Source organism: Embiotoca jacksoni, unplaced genomic scaffold (genome assembly GCF_022577435.1).
Source record: "Embiotoca jacksoni isolate LCO1_2020_lvr unplaced genomic scaffold, fEmbJac1.0.p SCAF_22, whole genome shotgun sequence".
NCBI classification, from domain to species: domain Eukaryota; kingdom Metazoa; phylum Chordata; class Actinopteri; family Embiotocidae; genus Embiotoca; species Embiotoca jacksoni.
Window position 1 is genome coordinate 7064080 of NW_027185363.1, and position 18317 is coordinate 7082396.

Sequence of the window (18317 nt, forward strand, 5' to 3'; positions counted from 1 at the left end):
GGATCTGTACATTTCCTCCAGGCTGAGAAAAAGAGAAACAAATCCAAAGAGTGTTTTATGCATTACTCCCTAATAATTTGACTTACTTTGTTTTTGTTTTTTTTTAAAGCCAAACCAAGGACAGATATGTTGGCAGCAAGAGACAAAAGTCAGGAAAGAATATACAGTACACAGCAACTCCCACAAGATAGCAATCAAACAGTGTGAGGCTTCTTCCAGCTATTACATTTCCAGATGATGATGTCCATCAAAAGCATGACAAAAGTCTTTGTATCAATATGTCTTTAGCAATTCATTCCAACCAGATTAGAAGTATAATACACTTTTTTTTAATTTCTTTTTATTTTCAGAGGGTTTTTCGAACTGAGTCATTTTGTCAAGTTAATCTGAACACCCAGGTTAGATATTCAGAGCTGGAAACAAATTTCCTATTTGACACATTCCCAAAAGGCTTATCAAACCATGTTTGATAGACCTTACCAAACAATGTGTGGAATTAAGCTGGCCCATTAAGTTTGAACAGCAGTGTAGAACTGTATTTATGACAATTAATTTTTTGAATTTTTTTTTTTTTACGTTAAACCTTGTGTCTGCTTACATGCTAAATTCAAGTTTATCAGACACAGAAAATAACATGTAGGTAATGATTGAGTATTCCCATTTCACTCATGCGATACAACTTCTTGCGCATTGACAAACTGCACCATTAACAAAATTCCATCAATGTTGAACTTTGTGGGAGGTCAAATGGGCCTCTGCTCAATGCAAAGTATGCCCTGATACCAGTAAAGATAAAGTGATCTCTGTATGAACCTCCTGACCTCTGAGGCAACCTATAAAGGCTCTTGTGAATGTCATATTACATTGTGTAAGGTGTATGGTAAGGTATATGTTTACACTTAATGACTCTAGAGATTGTTAAAGCTGATACTACGTGATCACAGGGATGTCTTTTTACTCTCAGATGATTAGAGGCTTATCAGTATTCATAAATCCATTTTAATGTCCTTTTTGTATGTTCTACAACAATGGAAATTATGGAGTACATTGTGACTGAATATAGGGTATTTAAAACATTTAATAGTGAGGTTTTTTTTCCGAATCCCATCTTTCAATGGCAGGATACTGAGTTGAAATAACATGAAGCCCATACCTTCCTTATTTTGAGTTCAGCAGAGTGTTATCCTAATATTTGTACAAGTGCTCTGTCAGTAGCAATGTTTCCTGTCCTCCCATTTTTACTTTCCCCAAATAAGCAAATGAGAAATTTGTAGCCAAATCTGAGCTGCACTGGAATTTCAGCCAGAATTGCAGAGGAGACCAATCAGTGGGTGTGGACTCACTGACAGCATCTCAGAGCTGAAGTTTAAAGTGATGAACTTGATGCATGGTGATAAACAGGATTCTAAGCAGCCTAAAATTAATAATTAATTGTTTCCAATTCATCATTTAAAATCATTATTAGTTCCGTTTATGATTGGTAATTCTGATTTCTTTCATTGTGGGCACTCTGAATGCATCATTTTAGTCAAAAACACTCGAGTTGTGCTTGTTACTCAAGGGCCTGAGATGTTTGTATTGAAAGCAGAATAATCAGGACCACTGCACTATGGGTAGAGATCAGTTCCTCTGTGTGAAAATGGCAGTATTATCAGATGTGGTGGGATTGTTTTGGGTCTGTTATGGTTGGCCCAGTGCAGAGTTGTGTTAGAAAACATTATAATGTTTTATCTGTCTCCTGAATACAAAAGAATGAAATCAGTTCCACAAGACCTACAGTTTGCGAAAGAATGTGTGACTCCATTTCTTGTTTGAGGCCTAAATGTGTTCAGCATTCAAATCAAATCAAAGTTTTTCGATGGATGATTAAGTCAATTTTTTTGCTAAAAAAAAACAATTAGTGGATTCTGCAGAGAAATAAAGCTTATCCGTAAAATATACAAGTGACACATAAACATGCAGGCCAGAGGGTGGAGCACACCAGCTACCCACTAAGACAGGATGCAACAAACATATCAGACTTTCCAGAAGAAAACAAGTCAACCAGTCCAATCTGGAAGGCATGTTTTTGAACTTGGCAAAAGGCTGTCACAATGACTGGCCTCATGCCCGATAAGCCATGATTTGTAGACGGCATGTGCTCTGTTGTTACTTTAACCTATTGTGCAAAATGCTCTGTGGAAAAGAAAACCTATATCACCCCTGCACATGCATGCACACATCTACCACAAGTGTGCAGAAGACTTTAGTCACATTTTCACGGCCAACTGCTTGATTCGTAGACTTCTTTTTAAAACAGGAAGTAAACTGAGAAAACCTTTTTTAGAGGAATGATTGACTGGGATTGGGGTTTGCTTTAATCAAAGCAGCAATTCATTCTGTGTGAATTGGGTATGCATGTTTCCCAGCATGCTGAGTCAGAATGAGTCACTGTGATTTGTCTGAAATATGACAAATTACACAATATTTTACATGCTGAGATAGAAGGAGCATTTCTAAAGAATTATGACTGTAATTGGAAACTGTAAAATCAGCATTTTTATCTCAGCCAGAGTGCTGTGCTGTACGCATTAATGACATGTGAAACCAGTCCAGCAATGGAGTGAAAATATACTGACGTCTTTTCTCAGAATTCAGTAACAAAAACATTCACTGGATTTAGGATTCAGTCTTGTTTATCTCTTCTTTTGTCAGGGCTTTCTCATTAGCATAGGTCTGAAACAGCCTTCTGCGTACACATTTGATCTCATTTCAACTAAAGGGGCCTTACACCCGAGTTGCCTCAATAGCTCATTGTGGTGGAGGAGGGGCGGGGGGGGGGGGGGGGGGGGGGTTGATAGGAAGCTGCATTAAAAACGGTAGCAGACCCCTTCATTGCACCGGCTCAAGAGAAAGCGCTAACATCCCACCAGTGGTTTCAATAAAAAAGTAGACCTGACCTTCTCAAATACCAGGGATTTTGTAATCATACTTTGTGATATTTATACTCTGACCTGCTCTCATTCAAAGAGGTAAAGTGCAAAGGTGGACTAAGACGGTCCGGTTATTTTATGTCCCTGCCAATAGGAGTTTTTCTAACCTTGTTCTCTCCAACTTGAAATTAGCAAATATCATTTCCCACATTAGTGCTGTGATTACAGGTGAGGCTTTACAAATGAGGGGGTTCACCTGCAACAAATGATGCGACATTTAAAGTAATGGCTTGAATACTCGACCCATCTAACCCCATTAATCCAAGAGAGCAGACAAAACTGAGACTAATTATTTGAAGGGAGAGGTATGGTGTGAGAATTCCTCGCTATAATGCTTTCTAGTTTTTTGGTGGAACATTAATTGACTGAACTAAAGCGGCATTAATGTCATAGCAGTTACCCTAAATGGCAGTTTACAACTTACAAATAGGTCACACATAAGTCACATTTTTCTGAAAACTCTGGTGTATTAGACTTAGTGTTAAACATCAACCACAATTTGTTTTTAAAAGTAATTGAATACTTTCAGTTATTAGATGTTGAACTACTTCTATTATAACTAATTATATTGTACTATAACAAGTGTGGTGTTTTTAACCTTTGCATGTTTGACTCTGTAATAAAACAACTGTCACTCCCCGATAAAGTACCTATCAATAGTGCTTTTAGCAAACAGTTTGCATTTGGGCCCAAAAAACAATGCTGAATGTCCAGGTCACTTATTTGCTTGGAAAGCTTTTCTGGTGAATTCGCCACTGAGCAACTTTTATTTGAATGAGTAAGAGGCTATCTTCCATTCATCTATAAATTTTCTTTTCAAATGATTAAAGGGGCCATCTTCCATTCATCTATACATTTTTTTCCGTTTATCGTTGTCAGTCCCAAGACGTTCCCCGACCCGATTAGGATATATAATCCCTACAGTTCGTTCTGAGTCTGTACCCTGAGTTTTTATACCAAATGGACGCGCCCGGAACACCTCTCATGGAAGGATGTCAAAGCTGATTATCCTATCGCCAAGGCTGAGCCCAATCGCCTTGCATAGGAAACTAATTTCAGCTGCTTGTATTTGCAATCTCCTTCTTTCAGTCACTAGCCAAAGCTCATAACAATGGATAAGGGTCAAAACATAGATCGACTGGAAAAGCGAAAGCTTCACCTCCTGGCTCAATACCAAGTTCTACTGTGAGGTACTGTCAGGCATTTGAGGGAAAACACTCTCAATCGTGCTGAACTGTGGCTCGGTAGCACTTACGTTCTCCAATATGTCAATGCACTTACCCACTGCGTGTTCAAAATGTGCCGGTTTCTCACCCACAACAACACAATCATTGCTCACCACCAGCCTTACTCACCTAATTTGTCTCCCTGTGATTTATTTCTGTTTCCCAAATTCTGACACCGAATTTGATGTGCTCTCTCAACTCAGGTTTCAGGTCCATGTTGAAATCGCAGATGCGCATGTACTAGTGGTCACCAAAATGTGTGTTACTCAGGTGCTGATTTTGATTAATCAATGTAACTTCATGAAGGTTATAGCTTCTCCCTGCTCTTTGCTCATCATGGTGCCTCACTCCATTAGCTTTCAACAGGAGCAGTCGCAGAATTTTTTGATACCGCTGATTTGTCTGATACCGATTTACTCACTGATTGGTTATTGAGAACAATGACTGCAAACCAGATATAAAGGCCCTGACCATGTGATGAGAATATCAGCAATTGCCTCAGGGTGGCTTAAATCTAGAACCACTTATTTGACAATGTAAGGGGATAAGTGAGGTTGGAGGCTTCTGCGAGATAAATCCGATAAACAGCATCATTTCCAGGAGAGGAGCCCCCTAAATGCTTGTGGCTGATGGATCAAGATTAAGTAAACAGTCAAGCTCTCGGAGGGAAGTGTTGGTCAGGTTACAGGTCTGTATTGTGGCAAGGCCTTGGCCTGAGCAGCTGAACAGCAGCCCAGGATGTCATTAAACACAGCACATTAACACAGCTTTTTTTCAATTCAGCCTTTTAACAGCTCTCCAAAGATCTTTGCAACATTCACTGTTCAGCTCCAAGTATTATTGTGTCCGTTTGGATACTGAGTCATCCAACCTGGATTTGCTTTTATAAATGGACTCCGTGACACAGCAGCGTGGCTATGCATGGAATGTCTCTTGAGAAATAAGCAGTGTTAAAAGTGTCGATGTTGCAATGGTATGAATGCCCTATGGTACTGCTATCAGTTCAAGAAATGAGAAAAGACATCCTGTGTTCTGCTACCAAACTGGTATTAAGGGTTTCTGGCACTGCTCTTTGCCAGTGGAAGTGAAAGGACATGCCACTTGCTATGCAGCTACACAACTCAGCTGTTAAATGGATGTCAGGTGGAGGGATAGCCACCTATAGTTGGAAGATAAAAACCATTATCTTTTTTAGAGCACCAAATGTGGCAACTTTGTTTCAAGGAGCTTTTAGAACGAATCATGTGACAAGGGGCGCTGAGATTTTTGTCCACCCTTTTTTTTAGGGAGAGCACTGCGATGTGCATTCAGTGTGTTCTGTATTTAATTGTTTTATTTATTCATTTTATATTTTCACCATAAGTTTATCTTTCCAAATCAGACACTTTATAATCTCCCAGGTACATCTGTTCTGTCCAATCAGTCAAAGTATGTGAAATCCCTCGAAAGCTCAAACAAACATACTAGCTCAAACAAACATTAGCTATCCCTACGCATTATCTTCCTCTGCTGAGTCGACGAATGCAGCCTCCCCTTAATAGGGGAAACAATAACACACAATGCAGGGAAGCAGCCCCCAGATTAGTTCCTTCCCTTGATAAGGCCGTGGCTACTACAGAATGGGAGACAGGAGAGTCATTTTGGCCCACTGGGGACCAGCACTGTGTGAGAAGATCCTGTGCCTCTGGAGCCAACACCTGCCCTGTAGACACCCACGAGCTCCTGCTTCAGTTCCCAGTCCACCCCCCACTGATTATCAGCACTCACTGATTTCCACAGCTGTGCACACAATGCTTTGTATGAAAGATTTATCGCTGTCAGTCAGGCTTCTAGGAAATGCCTGCAATGTGGGAGGACTGCACACAGAACAAAATTGCAATAAAAAAGTTTACGCAAACAAGAATGCTTCTTTGGTCATTTCATGCATAATACAAAGGACAAAAAAATGTCACATATAGTACAGTGGGTACAGAAAGTATTCAGACCCCTTTAAATTTTTCACTCTTTGTTTCATTGCAGCCATTTGCTAAAATCAAAAAAGTTCATTTTATTTCTCATTAATGTACACTCAGCACCCCATCTTGACAGAAAAAAACAGAAATGTAGAAATTTGTGCAAATTTATTAAAACAGAAAAACTGAAATATCACATGGTCATAAGTATTCAGACCCTTTGCTGTGACACTCATATTTGTGTGACTCTCTTCCTCACCTAGGAGCTCAGGCTCAAAATACTGTCATTGATCATTACCAAGAAACTGGCAAACAGCATGGGACACTGTCCAACACGCCAGTCACGCAGCTCTCTCCCACATTCTTTTAGCCACTAATTCTTACCACATCAAAGACCTTGATGTCCATCACTACTGACGCTCACAAAGACAGGATTTCCTGTACAAGCTGTGGACATTTAAATGTCCCAGCAGGCAGAAGTTTCTCTATGTAGTCAGAAAGACAGTGGAGTCAAGCAGACATAGACCAATTTTATATAATTATAGTTATTGGAAACGTAAAGTTTTGAAACTGTTAGCCCTCATAATGTTTACATTACTTTTCTTTACTTTTGTTTACCACATTTTACAAATTAAAGACACAAAACAGCAGCCACTAAGGACAAACTGTGGTCAGCCTCAATGTTGACACTCAGTACCCCACTACCATTGCCATAAATCATCATAGTCATTGAGTATATTTTAGCTGTGAATAACCCCATGTCATACTGGTGAGTCCACAGGGGAAACCACAGTCCTGTCCAAACATTACCAGTCGGTTTTAACCTGCACAATGGCTGACATTTCTAAGTGTCTCAAGCAGTTCATCCTTCTTCCAAAAAAAGCCCCCTTTTGTCTGCTCTGTTTGTTTGTTTAGGTCAAATTTCCAAATCTTCTCCTGTTTGTAAAAAGTAAAATTTTGATAAATTTTCACCAATATTATATATATATACAATATATGCATGATGAAGCATAAATAAATTGAAATGTAATTTTACTTTTCACTTTGTAAATGAAACGTGTTCGATAATAGAAACGACTGCTCTTCAAGGCAACAAAGTTTTTGATTCTTCCTTTTGTCAATGAACCGCTCAGTAGCACTCTCCACTTCCTGGTTTATGTAAATATTGAATGCATTGGCAGCAGTCCTTTTGGTTTTCCCTCATAGGAAAAAGAAAAAAACAATCATGGGCTAACCTTCCCTCTGACGTAACTTTCTATTGTACTATATGATCTTTTGCAGCCACAAATATCTCATCATCCACATCTGCAACCCAATTCCTTGTATTGTCTTTTAATCAGTGAGGTGAAGTCCCCTCCGTATTCAGACCGTTTGCACTGAATATTTTCTCTAAGGCGCCTCAGAATGTCAAAGTAGAACTCAGCGTTGACAGTCTGACCCTGAGGGACGAATTCACGGCGCACAACCTTAGGAATGTCAAAGAAAACTCACTCTGGATCAGACACGACTTTACGGTCTTGGACAGTGATGTTCTGCCCCTCTTGAAACACGAATGCCACTCATAACCCCTTGCCTGGCTGACTGCTTCATTGCCATAGGCTTTCTGAATCATTTCAAGGGTCTAGTTTACTTAAAAACAACTAGATAAAATTAACTAAGAGAGATTATATTTTATACGGTATCTTTGCTACTCTTTTAATGTAATGATCTGTTCTTATCTATCCTTGACCAGTCTCTCTGATCTGCCATTATTTCCTGGAAGTACCCTGGTCCTGTTGTATAGTTCTTTCACGTTTCCAGTTTGCAGCTTCCTCTGCTCCTGCTGCCAGACTCTCATTGACGTATCTTTTGTCCCTGGTCCTGTCAGAAATTTCCCTCCCAGTGGGCTTGCATGTGCACTCCTTGTGCTGACGCTGTGGTCTTTGCGTGGATGTTTGTTCAATGCTTTTTACTCCTGTTGTTGTTTCCTAGGTCTCGCTGATAAGCGAAACATGCTTTATGTCCTGTTTCAAGTCATGAGGGGGTTTACCTCATTTTATAGAATAGCTCCACATATAGTTTGAATATGAGGCTACCAGCCTGTAATCTGTCTGGATTGTTTTGTTTTAATGGCTTATTTTATGTAAAGCACTTTGTAACTGAAGTTTAGAAAAGTGCTATACAAATAAAGTTTTGGTTCTGGTCATTAAGTTGTTATATGAACAGATTTGTAAGTGTCTCCCTGTTCTTGTTTCGCCTTTTGCCAAACTTATGCCGATCTCTTAAAACCATCATCAATATCTATGTCTCCATTAATGAGCTTGTCCAACGATGCTTGACTGATCTGTAAAAGAGCTTTCCTCTCCTTCTTCACTCTCCAGCTGGTAGCAAAAGAGTTTCCTCTTATTAGTTTAGAAAGCAGCCACCATTATTGTTGACCTTCTCACCACGCCAACATGCCTCTTGACTGTACCCACTGTCAGCCATCACCCTCACACCCTGTGTGTGCATGGCATTATCCCTGTCATGTTCAGAAAATAACAGCACCTTCGGTGCTCAGGCCCTAAATATTCAAAATTCTTCACATTCGCAAAGCATTAAGAAGGTTGATATATATATTCTCAGCAATCATTATGACACTCCAGTGGAGCAAAAGTGAGATTACAAAATGTCATATGGACTCTGTGTTATCTCCCATATATATGAACTGACAGGATTTTTTTTTTGACTGATCTCCATAATACCGAATGATGAGGAGAGAGGTTTGTAGAGTTGAATGTTCATTTTGTTGCTTATCCTCGATGTTAATTTGATCAAAATGAAAGTGCTACATGAGGACATTTTGTTCTTAACTCCAGAACCACACTGAGGAAAAATTAATGGACCTTTCATGTTGGGTGGGACTCTAGACTGAGCTTTAGACACCCTGTGAAATTATAAATATTTGAGGACTTGTCCCAGATTGTTGCTCAAGATATCTGCAACCGCTGTCATCCAATTACTCGTGCATAAAATCTTTGTGTAAACACAGAGACTATATGTAGAGACATTTGTATTCCTATTTGATTATGTAAAGACAGTTGCACACAATGCCTTATTAACATGCGTGGTGTAGTGAGGCCTACTTCAGTCTAGGATAAGGAAGTCCGTTTTATTGTCATTATTTCTGGGCCCTGATTGGTTGTCTCTCAGGACATATTCTACTCTGGTTTCATTGTTTCCCTTCACAGTACGAAAACAGATGGCCACCCACACATTTTCTCTTGCGCATCCACACATTGCACTGAAAAGAAGCAATGCACATACAGTAAAGCTGGACTTAGTGAACCTTCTTTATTCAGACCGGCTTTAACCTTGTCTCTTCACACATACTAACTGCTTAAACCGGTGATCATACAAATATGTCATGTCTTCATTTTTAATCTCTCACCTCTGGCATTATGTTTTTGGGTTGTCTGTATGTACATAATTCCGTCCCATTCTTGTGATTGTGATATCTCAATAATACCTTGTCAGAATTTCTTCAAACTTAGCACAAACATTCACTTAAACTCAATAATGAAGTGATTCAACGTTGGGGGTCAAAGCTCAAATGTCAAGATCACTGTAACCTTGACCAATTCTTACGAACACGATAACTCAGGGAATGCCTTGACGAGCTTCCTTCAAATTTGGCTCCAATGTTCACTTGGACTCAAGGATTTTCTAAATAGATGGTGGTCAAAGGCAAGTTACTGTGACCTCATGTCCGTCCCATCTGTCCGCCCCATTCTTGTGGACGCGATATCTCCAGAATGCCGTGTGAGAATTTCTTCAAATTTGGAACAAACATTTTCTTGGATTCAAGGATCAACTGTCCTCACAAAACATTTTTGTAACCAATACTCAAGAATTGATATGATAATTGTGACAAAATTTCATACAAATGTCTATTAAGATCAAATGATGAAGTGATGATATTTCACATCCAAATGGTCCAAAGTGGACTTCATTGTGACATCATAATGCAAAATGCAAAAATATTTTTTCTAGCCATTATTCAACTTGTTGATTGTATGGGTGGTTTGCACTATTGGGTTGGATCTTCTTTGCAGCAACATTCATATCGCATTGTATACTGTCAGTCAGCTTTAGTAAATAAGCATGTGAACACACATAAGGATTCCTTTACTACAAATATTATATGCACAGATATGGATGTAAACTGTAACTTGACTGGTTGGTGCAGGCAACAAAAGCGAGGTGTGACCTATAGACTGAAATGTTGAAACGTCATGTTTCTTTTACGAAAGTTTTTTATTTTTTTTATTGAATTTATGACGCAGCTGACTGTCTGAAGATGACTGTCTCTATACTCACAAATAGATATTTCCCGCCATGTATTTTGTTTATGTATCAAACCCTCTATGAGCCACAGTAGGTTTAGCAAGAAGGGAGTCTCCACAACAAAGGTCAAAGTTTCAACTTCCCTAACTCATGTAGAATCCTGAAACACTTCCAAAATACATTGCATTGACACAAGACTGTGACGTCCATGTTGGAGGGAACAAACAACAAGAGAGATTACACCATCACTATTGTTTAAAGCAAATCAAAAAATTTTGTTGAACAACCTCGCCAAAGGACAAAGTTGATAACACTGAGTATGTTTTTCACATCACTGTGGCCAAAAATACAGACAGAGAATTTTTTTTTCTGCTATCAGATGTAACTGTTACAACATCATTGGCTGTTTTTTCTAACATAACAGTGTTAATTTATTCCTCACAGTGAAATAAGAGATGTGTGAAGGTTCAGCTGCATGTTAACTCATGTTGACACGTTAATGGAGCTGAGATACACTGCTGCATTGATATATATATTCATATTTCTGCAGTATGATTTGATTTGATTTGATACACTTAATTGTATATGTTGAGACATAGAAATGTGGGAATCACGCTTATTCCAGAAAAATGTATTGCCATTGAAACAGTCTGTTCTTCAGATGACACTTAATATTTGCATAGGTGCACCACGTTCAGCATAAACTTTATGTTAATTTTGATGAAGTGCCGTAGATATAAAATTCCTCTAGGATACATTTATCTTGACTTAGTCAAGACAGTGGTCCAATTGGCAACTCCTATTTCTTATCTCAGGAACTCAAGAGCAACTGAGATAGTTTCAATGAATAAATAGTATTAATATATTTTTTATTACAACTAAGATTTACTGCACATGGTATATTGAGAATACCACTTTGGCCGGAGGGAGGCTTTGCTACAATTTACAGTGTAATAACTTATTTATACAGATACAAATTAGTATCAATGCATTTCTTTGCTCCCAATGAAACATGATGAAGCATCTTGCAGTAAGTGTAAGGATTTTGTCAGGTCATCATAACTGTAAGTTCTGCTCTGTTTGGAACAGACAAATCATCCCGATACTGTCAGGATCTCCTGGACTGATATCCTGGACCGTTCATCTGTTAAATGTTTGACAATAAACAAAATAATCGTTTATCAAGTCATCTACTGCGTGTGCTGTGTTTGGGTCTGTTCTAACACCACCACATAAAAAATACCAACTTTATGGTAAAAAGGAAAAAAACAGGTAACCGAATGACAGTAAAGTCCTTTACATACAGATCATGAACGACAATTATTGACAGGAATCATAACCTGACAAGTTATGTTAATAAACTAAAACCCAAATCCAAACACCCTCATGAGGGAGATGAGAGATAATAGAGTATCATTACACATACTGGATCAAAGCCAGGGATGAGCAGACAGACAGTACAAAGTTATCAGCTTATCAGCAGGCTGATCCTCATATTTTGCTATTTTATAAACTTGTTTTCATGTGAGAGAAGTTAATGTTAAACCTAAGGCATCCGGGAACGCAGCTCACCGTAAAGACCTAATAAAGAGTAGTGCTATCTGGAAAACAAATATTTTACAAAGACACAGATTTACTATACAAGACAATGTTTTTCTACTATGTGTGAAGACACCATAAAATAATCTTGTATTATGGTCATATGTGTTCTAGAGAGTGTGAAGAGCTGCCATTGTATCATTTGGAGTATCAATTTGGTTTTCAAACACAGCTCTCATGATGTAAAGAGATCAATTTCACAGCACAGTGTCCCAGTTCACACCAAACAATGTTCAGCAAACAAGCTGTTTCTGTGTGCCAAAACTATAATGTGGTTAGTCAGCAAGGTCTCCTTGGTGATCCCACTACAGTGATGCGTAAAGCATGATATGGTCTCTGAAGCGGGAGGAAGTCTATAATGTTGGAGCTGTCGTCATGGCATCACAGACCCCCAACTAAGCCTTTCAAAAATGTTTTTGTATAGGTTTTGTAGAGGTGGGGGACACAGGCAAGGGGTTTTACAATAGTAATAAATAGGCAGCGGTCCAAGAGCCACAATAAACAATTGAGGGGAACGTATCCCCCTAATTAAAGCCCCTTATGTGTTGGGAAAATGTAGGATGAGGAGACAGTTCAGTGTAGCAAACTCTTAAAGAAACTGCTATCCAAACAAAACTATATAAATCTTCACAATTTTGCCATAATTATTTACCTTATTTAAAGACCAGAAAAAGCTAGATTTTATGTAGTGAGTGTAAAATCCCCTCAAAGACTAATTGGTTAATGTTTAAACTTATATGAACCCCATCTTCAGATAAGACACTTTGATGCTTATTTTATTAACAAACTATAACTCAGCACAGCTGACCTGAAGAAATTCACACACTCAAGTCCTGCCTAAATCAATGATCAATTGTGTGAATAGGTGCACAAATCTACTACTGTTCCTCTGCCACAAGACAGGGAATAAGAGGATATCCTATAATGGCTGTTGTAAAAAATAAACTGTTTCTCATCAGAACTCGGCAATTAAATTCCCACTGTGGAAGTCAGATAAGCCAAAAAACCATTAAAGGTACATTAGATCCACGAATGCGTCCATTCCTGAGCGGCCACACCAAACATTACACAAATAGATATTTTATAAACAAATAAAAATGACGCAGAGGAATCAGGAAATTTCTGGAATGTCATAATTCACCTGTCCTCTTTAGCAATATCTGGACATGAGGTTGTTTTGCAGCAATAAATCATGAAGGAGATATTTTAGATCTTAAAAATAGACCATGAATGCAACATGCCTAAGAAATCTCCACACATTAATTTATGTATCCTTTTCTGATTATTCTGATGCTTAAATCCCCAACAAGGAGAAGATAACAGGCTAATTTGGGCCAGGTCTTTGTATTTTGCGATCATTTGTGTTACTTACATAACAGACAGTCCAGTCTGGGTCAGCTCAACAGGGCAATGACCCAAACATACTACGCAGCAGTCTCATGATTGTGATTTGGGTTAGATGGGTTAATGCTACTGTTTCCTGGGATTGAATAGCAGCCTTTGAAGGAAGCTGTTCACCAGTGGTGATTTCAGAGTGAGAGTGTGTATTTGGGTGTTTTCTGGACAACGTATTACTCTGTCAAACACACGATAAAAAAATCGAAACCCTGGCAAATCATTTAATCTGCCTTTTGGCTCCTTTGTTCCTTGCAGCTATCACATGCTTGTAGTGAAATTCCTCTCCCTGTCAGTGCAAGTTCATTATGAGAAATGGCCTTTTCTTTTTCCTGGAAATCAATACACTTATTTATGAACAAAAGAATTATTGTTGAGTTTACGATTTTTTTTTTTGGCCTTAACAAAAGAAAAATATTTAATTTTTTTAGAGAAAGTAACAGAAGCAGTGATGCCAATGTGTCATTTGTTTTACTGTTAAGGATGGTTCCTTTGGAAGCGAAATACCTTGTGATCAAACTATAATTAGATAAGTTTGAGCAATTAGTAAAATGAGTTTCTAACTGTCACAGGCGGTTATGCGGGTCACTGGATTTCTGTGCTGCCGATGCTCCTCAACCTTTAACCCATCAGCCTGTTTGTTCAACCACCAACCAGCAATGTTCCCCACAAACACTCAGAGAATGTGCGTATAGTTTGATTCCATGTTTCCACTTTTAAGTGCCGTGTACCACTTTGAATCGCCCTAGAATAATTAGTGTGGCAAGAAAAGGAGACTGACATCATTTATGTTTAAGGAAAATAAAGTGGCTTTAGTTTCCACACAAGGTGTAATGTTTGGTAACTAAAGCCAAACTGTGACAATTCTTTCCTGTCAAGATTTTTGCTCAATTTGTTTTGTGGTTTGGCAACTATGACAAATGGGTTGAAGGATAATCACACAGGTGTAATGCTGCCAAGTGACGACAGTTTGCAGTTCACATTATCCAGTTGAAATTCATTGACAGTTTTTTATGCTCCAGATCAGGGGCGGGCAATTATTTTTTTCCATGGGGCCACATGAGAAACAGAAAATATTGTGGCGGGCCAGGCCAAAAGGCTGAACTCAATTCTGCATAATATTAATTATATTTCTTTATAAAAGCAGTATATAGCATTGTTTTGACAAGCTGGTAAGACTGGTAAGAGTACTGCATGTTATGATTAAGCAATGAAAAAGCGAGGTTGCCTTACAAAAAAATGTCATTTATTCAATAAAACACCAAAACAAACAAAATGTGAATGTTTTTACCATTTGTGACTCATTATATTAGTAAAAAAAAAATACCAATTTCTGATCTGGGTCGATTTCAGTCACTTTATCTCGCATACGTTTCAAAAGTCCGACATTTTTCCCGGTCAGACTTGGGACATCCGTCCGTTGTGACACCTACCAGTCTGTCCCATTTCAGACCCGGCGTGTCCATGCATGCAACTACCTCCGTGAAAAGGTTGCTCCCTGTCGTTGTCCCTTTCATTGACCGCAGTGCTGCCAGCTTCCTCCGTTAACCTTGAAGTCCTTTATCCCACGGACGAATACGGGTAACCGGGCTGTGTCACGGACATCGCAGCTCTCGTCCAAAGCCAAGGAGGAAAAAAAAGTCAAAACGTACCACTTCACGTTGCAGCTGAAGCTCCAGATTCGCCGCCATGTCCTCGGTCCTTCTTGTCCTCGGTCCTTCTTGTCCTCGATCCTTCTTGTTTGGATAGCGGGATTTGCTCAAATGCTTTTTTTTTTTTTTTTTTTTCAGGGCATATTAGTGCTGCAGAGTCCACCAAGCACTCTTTGACAAACTCCCCCTCCGAGAATGGCTTTACTGTTTTTAGCGATTTTGTGGGATATCACAAAGCTGGTCTTGGTTGGTCATCCCTGGCTGTGTGAAGCTTGGTTAAAAAAAAAAAATAAAAATAAAAAATAAAAAAAAAAAGCCTTGCTGCTTTTGTAGCTTAGCCAGCAAAGCTTCCGATGCCGCCGTCTTTTCAGCGTCAGTCAAGTTTGTGTATTTCTCCGCGTGCTTCGTCTCGTAATGCCGACTCAAGATTGTAATCCTTAAACACACGGCTTTACCTCCGACTTCAGTAAATAAATAATTAGCAGTCCTTTTTTTTTGTTGTTGAAAACCCTGCAGGCGTCTACCTTTCTTTTCTTCTTTTTTTAGCATGAGTGGACATTTTTGAGGGCTAAAGTCGTCTCGTGAGTTGTGACTGCTCGTACACTTGATTCAATCAGGCGCACGTGTTTGATTTACGTTTTGCGTCATTACGTGAATAAAACACTTCAAAATAAAAGCACTGCAGCTTCAGTCCATGCAAGAGGTAAAAATTAGAAAATATGTTGATTTTGTAATTTCCAATCAACCTCACGCGGGCCAGTCAGAATCAACCAAAGGGCCACACGTGGCCCGCGGGCCACACAATGCCCAGGTCTGCTCTAGATGATCCAATCATCACTAAAGCATAAAAGAGCCAACAAAATTAAATGGAATGGTTAAATTGATTCATTCACAATGTCAACTCATGCAATGAAGAACATGAAAGAAAACATTTACGATAACGTACAGTTAAAAACAATGAAAAGTTGCATAGTAATTGGCCCTTGCCCACCTTTGGCTAGCTAACGAGTTTGCGTTTATTAATCCCAACTAAAGTTAGCATTGTTCACAACCATTAACCTGTTTGATTTTTTAATAAATGAGTTGTAACATGAGGAGATCATGAACTATTTATGAAGTTATTCAAACGTTTAGAGGTGTAGTCAGTTATAGTAAACAATCTTACGTAAAGTTGCGGTGCAGTGGTTACACAACCTTAGTAACGAACCACAACTGAAACGCATCTCTGCTTAACTTAACTAAATGCGTCCCGGTGTCATGCCAAAGTGTGTAATATACACATCACTCCACTATCGCGTGTGTCTGTGTCAATTTTATCTCACCTAGGCGTGAAAAACCACGTGGTTATGTTTTGGGTGAAAAAAGACTTGGTTTGGGTTTGGAAAAGATTTCCATTAAAGAAATCCTCGCCGCTTTCTCACAATCTCTTGGATGAAAGTCCTTGGTTTGAACCACCCCCGACTTACCTCCCAACTCTGACTTTAGAACTGTTGTACTTCGTCACATGACTTCCATCACATGATGTCCTTCTTTGATTGCGACACGTTCTTTTGTGAGTGTACGTTTCAAACCGATGCGAGTTTGACACTGCCACGGTATCCTCTAGTGGACTGATGGGTGCATTACACACTGATACCGGCTGACAAATAACAAATAATGGCGTTTTCCAAACTAGAAGTCTTGCACCGTGTACCTTATTCCCTCCCGAGAGAGAATTTATACATTTTCTTTTTTTATAGCATTTTAGCAAATTTAGTAGTTTTTTTTTTTTTTTTTTTTTTTTAAAACATTATTTCAGTGCAAAATAAACTGTTTATGCTATAATGCAGAAAAACATTGATCTGTCTGCAAATTCAGATTTTGCAGTGTTGAGGCAAATAGCATAGACAATTTCATGCATCATGTCTGTTTAGAGCAAGAAACAGTTCCTCGTGCAGAGACTTTTGATCTTTGCTGCTTTTTCAGTAATATTTCTAGAGACTTTGACAGCAGTTTCTATAGTTATTTGTGGCTGTATGTACAGTCTGTTTGATGTGGGATATTATGGCGTTATGGGGTGACTTCTGTGGTATGTGCCATCTTTGACCCTAAACAAAAAGTGATGTTATTATCAAACCCATCGTGATCTTCACCTCCCCTTGACATTTACTTCCTGCTTTTGCTTGAGCAGTCAGTCCCGATAGCTGGAAATTTTAAAGGTTCTCAGAGCATCTATTTCAACTCTTATATGAATCACTCACACAGAGCTTCTGCCTCTGTTTATATTTTATGTGTTTTTAGGCATTTTCCACATTCCTCTACAACTGGTCTGCATCTCACTTCAGTCTGATGTGACGTGACTCCACAAGCAGAGAGAGATTACACAGTATGTGCAGAGGTAAAATCGTAGTGGCCTGAAAGTGTTGATTAGTAAACTGTGACAGATTTCAGGAATCACTGTAACTGACTTGTGAAGGTTTGGAAGGTTTTGCACCTTAATGTCAAAACAAGGAACACCAAAAGGTTTGCTGATGTTCATATCCTATATAAGGATAGAGTACCACAAAATCCAGATGATCAAAGTCAATGTAAATCTCTCTTCTGAATCATACTGGTGTTTTGTTATTCTTTATGTAGAATTTGTGTTTTTTAATTTCTATTATTTCATCATTCTTTTGGTAACAGTTGAGTTCAGATTGAAGTGATGATTAGAACATTGATAAGTATTAGAATAGTGTTGGAAATATTGGATATGAATATATATAGAATACAATTAGGCATTTATTTTTAAGTTTAAAAGTTGAATTAGCAGACTGGAGAATAAAGCAGAGAATTTGCCTTCCCCCCAAGGAAATACGATGTGTGATTTCACACTGTCGGGGAATCTGGGCGCATTTCAATTATCTGAGATAATCTTGGCCACCACAGGTTTCGGAAATTAAAATTTGAAATTGCATATCCATAACTGTGTCAACACCAAAACTGCAGAGTCTTGCAGCTACCATTAGCAGTTTCACAGATGGGTCTTTCTTTTTTTTCCCCACCAAGGCATATAATACAGACTGTATATTACTAAACTATGTATGTGACACTGTGTTATGTAAATGCACCTCTAGATGTGTTTTTAACATTTTTCCTTCTTGATTCTGAACCTAAATCCTTAACATTGTTGTCATAAGTGCAGCTGCTGAGTGTTCGCAACATGTCTGTGTTATCTTTTTGTAAATCTGGTAAAAA